The following is a 4,727-nucleotide window of genomic DNA, read 5'->3' on the forward strand; positions in this document are numbered from 1 at the left end:
ACATTGTGTGCCTCAATCAGAATTCCAGTCCATTTTAGAGGCCTGTCACTCATCTGAGAGTGGAGGACATTTTGGCCCTCAAAGAACAGCTAGAAAGATCTTAGACTGCGGATTCTAGTGGCCTACTCTTTTTAGAGACGCTGCTGAGTTTTGTAAATCCTGCCCCCCATGCCAGAAATTTGGTAATATATCCAGGAGGGATGAGATGCCTCAACAATATATGCTCTTCTGTGAAATTTTTGATGTTTGGGGCATTGACTTCATGGGTCCATTTCCAAATTCTAATGGATATTTTTATATATTGTTAGCTATGGATTATGTTTCCAAATGGGTAGAAGCAATTCCTACCCGTACTGATGATGCTAACACTGTTGTTTCCTTTGTGAAAAACCATATTATATGTCGCTTTGGATCACCACGAGCAATTGTGAGCGATCAAGGCACCCATTTTTGTAACAGGAGACTAACAGGATTGATGAAGAAGCATGGGATAATCCATAAAGTTGCAACAGCTTACCATCCCCAAACTAATGGGCAAGCCGAGGTTTCGAACAGAGAAATTAAGCATATCTTGCAAAAGATAGTAAAGCCTCATAGAAAAGACTGGAGCCCCAGGCTACAAGATGCACTATGAGCATATAGAACAGCATACAAGACACCCATTGGGATGAGTCCCTTCCGCTTGGTTTATGGAAAAGCTTGTCATCTCCCAGTTGAAATAGAACACAGAGCCTTCTGGGCAGTTAAGGAGTGCAACATGCGAATTGAGAATGCCGGAGCTGAAAGGAAGTTGCAACTGCAGGAACTGGAGAACTTTCGCCTAGAAGCTTATGAGAACTCCAGAATTTACAAGGAAAAGATGGAAGCTGTGCATGATCAAAACATCAAGAAGAAAGAGTTCCAACCTGGAGATTTTGTCCGCCTTTACAAATCTCGACTAAGGCTCATGCCCGGTAAGTTGAGATCAAAATGGGAAGGTCCATACAGAGTAGAGAAGGCTGAACCGTACGGAGTTTATCACCTAAGCCATCCTTCAAGCTCTGAACTTATTAAGGTTAATGGACAACGTCTAAAGCTGTACCATGGTGAGAAGGTGCAGAAAAATAAGGAGCTGGAGATCTTCCGCTTGGAAGACCCCCACATCGCAGCAGATTGAGCTAGTGGAGCATCCAACTTACGGACGTTAAAGCAAAGTGCTTGGTGGGAGACAACCCACCGCGGTATGATCGTTCTTTTCTTCACTTTTAATTTTTCTTCTTTAATAACTCTTCTCTTTATTAGTGCTTTCGTGCTCTTTTCATTTACATGTCTTTACATTTCCAAAAAAAAAAAATTTCGCCACGCGACGCGATCGCATCAGCGACGCGTCCGCGTCGCAAAGGGGGTGGAGAAAACAAATAAATGAACAGAGAGATCAGCTGGAGTCCGGCTGGAGGTGTGCCAATGGCACAAATCGACCCACACGACCGCGTCCCTGACGTGTTCGCGTCGCATGGGAATCTTGGCCTCCCACGCGACCGCGTGCCCCACGTGGCCGCGTGCCCTGAATTTTCGACGTAAAAAGGTGGACACTGAGATACTATGCGAGAGTGATGCTGGATTGGTGCTGGAAGCACAATCCTTGTCACGCGACCGCGTCGCCGATGCGGCCACGTCACCCATTTTACAACGCACACTAATGCGATCGCGTGACCCACGCGATCGCGTCACCTAATTTGGCAATTAAATTAAAATGAACAAAGACTTGTGCTGGAGCGAAGCTGTACTCGCGCCAGCAGCGTAACACGGATCACGCGACCGCGTGTCCGACGCGATCGCGTCCCCCTACCTGACGCGCACCCACATGAATGCGGGCCCCACGTGACCGCGTCGCATGCGCCGCACAGCTCAACCTAAATTGCCAAATTATCTTATCTTTCTCTCCCCCAAATCCTAGTTTTTCTTTCCCCTCCTTATTTCTTCCTTCCCACCCCCTTCTCCCTTCTATCTCACCTTTCACTCTCTATCTCTCTCACCACCATTAACAAGGTTTTACTTTCTTCTTCCTTCTTCTCTTTTCCATCATTCTTATTATATTATATACATTTTTATTTTCTTTTTCCCTCCTTTTTCTTTTCACTTTTGTATTTCATTTTCTTCTTTCCCTTTTTACATGGTGCTAGAAAATTTTTGAGTCATTATCCCTCATTATATGCTTGTGACTTGTTACAATTTATTTGACAATTATTATTACTTTTAAGGGGATTGCTTGCATGTTCAATTTCATACTTTTTATATCTTACTTACCATGCATGCCATGTGTTTGTGAAAGAGCCTATATAGCCCTATGCACTTTTCTACATTACTTTATTCTACTATTCAATGCTTGCTTTTCACAACTTTCCCTTATTATTTTATTAATTGAATTTAATTGTCAATACAAACGTGATGGTTTGTTACAAAGTATTGCTTAGTCTATGCTACTCATGCCCTTTGCCAGCATGCCAATAAACACCTTGCATTCATTTGTCTTTACATGCCCTAGCTATTTTCCATAGTTGGCTTCTCACACGTACTCGCGAGCATGTGATAATGTCAGCATATCTTCATGTGCATACATCACCCCCTTTTTCCATTTTCCTTTCTTGCTGTATATCTCTTTAAATTTAATTTTCTTTCTCTTCCCTTCTTTCAGGATGGCCACCAAGAAAGGAAAGGAGAAAGCCACTTCCAAACCACCAGCAAGAAGAGGAACTAAGAGAGCATTAGTGGCAGAGCCTTCTTCAGCCGCCGTCAAGCCCTCAACAAAAAGAGTTAAGCGGATAATAAAAGTTGACGAAAAGGAGAAAGCCTTTCCAGCAAAGGACACTGCGCGATTTCCCAATCGCTACTGTGAGCAGATGTTCCCTATCATGGCAGAAAGGAATTATAACAATGAATACCTTCTTATCCTCCCGTCCAATATTGCCACCTTTGTTGAGCCGCAAATTGAGTAAAGACAATGGGGTTTCCTACGGAGACAGCCAAGGCAGGCCAATCTTTCTTGGGTAGTTGAGTTCTACTCCAACTTCTACATACCGACCCTGCAGTCTGTTTATGTCCGGTAGAAACAAGTCCCCATCACAGAAGAGGCCATTCAGCAAGCTCTAAATCTTCCCCCTATTCCAACAGGAATGGATGCTTTTTAAGAAGCCTCCCTTCAGCGCCAGAGATATCAATTCGACTAGGACTCCGTTCTCGGAGTCATCGCATTACCTGGCAGCCGTTGGATCTACGGATACCACCGTACCCGCCCTAAGGGAATCTTGGCTTCAGCACTTACCTTGGAGGCTCGCGTATGGGCGTAGATCATGTCCCATTACGTCTTTCCGAGCACTTATGAGTCCTCCTTCACTGCGGACATGGCTGTTCTACTATGGTGCATCCTTACAGACTAACCTCTGAATCTCTCACGACATATCTGGAATGCTATAGAACACGTACAAATTGCGGGCAACTTACCTTTCCCTGCCCTGGTCTCAGATCTTGTCTCAGCAGCCGGAGTCTCCTACAGAGCTGGGGACACCAAAGTCATGCTTCCACGGGATGATCAGTATGTCCCTAACGGGAAATACCTCAGACTCTCAGCAGCCACTACAAGCCTTCCTACTGCTCCAGTTGAAGATAATCTTTCTTCAACACCACAAGCATCTACAACTAAGAAAGTGCTCCAGCAGATAATCAAACGGTTGGATCGGCAAGAACAGAAAGCAAAGATGAGAGAGCGCCGTAACGAGCGCCGATTCAAACACCTCAAGGAGCTACTCAAGGGACATTTTAGAGACTCAGACACCCCGGACTCCACTTCCTTCACCAGCACAGGGAGCCATGACGGCCCCGCCTGTGGAGATACTGCTACCAGCCCACCCTTTTTTCTGACAGATGGCACCGAGGACGGTGCAAAGCCTTAAGTGTGGGGAGGTCGGTCAGTACCTGACTTCCGGAGGTAAATTCTCTTCTCTGGCACCAATAATTAGGATATTTTAGTTAGATTTTCTTTCCTTTATAGAATAGAATAAATTGCATAGGTTAGGATAGTTGCATGCATGTTCTACTTGATTGAAAAGACAATAAGTTTCTTTTAAAAATCTATCTTTGGAACAAAATTTCACTAATTTTTCAAAATTTTTATGATAAATTTGCTTGAGTTATATTTGGAACATGATATTTGAGTTAAAGAACACACAATCTGTGAAAGATTTGAGCCTTTATGAATGGTTACATTATTTAACCATAATTATTTCGTTCTTGTGTGTTTGCTTCTCTATGATTGTAATCTATATTTTGTTTTATCTTATATGTCCAATAGTTATTATATTTGCATGCTTGCACATGATTGAGGCCATTATTTGTTTAAACTCACTCATCCAAATTAAGCCTACCCTTTTCAATTACCTTTGTTAACCACTTTGAGCCTTTAATTCCCATTTGTTCGATATTTTACCACATTACTAACCTTAAGCCGAAAAACAATCGTATATCCCAAATTGAATCTTTGGTTAGCTTAAGATAGAATTGTGTGTGCTAGTTAAGTATGGGAAATTGTAGAAACAAAAGTTGTTAAGGGAATGTGTCATAAAAATTTAAGGGGAATTTGGATACCTACTCATGTGAAACTATAAGAATAAAAAATCTATGTGCATTGACAAGCTTTATATAAAAAAATAAAATAAAATAAAATAAAATAAAATAAAATAAAATAAAATAAA

This window comes from Arachis ipaensis, chromosome B5 (assembly GCF_059453495.1).
Source record: "Arachis ipaensis isolate K30076 ecotype BB chromosome B5, ASM5945349v1, whole genome shotgun sequence".
In the NCBI taxonomy this organism is placed as follows: domain Eukaryota; kingdom Viridiplantae; phylum Streptophyta; class Magnoliopsida; order Fabales; family Fabaceae; genus Arachis; species Arachis ipaensis.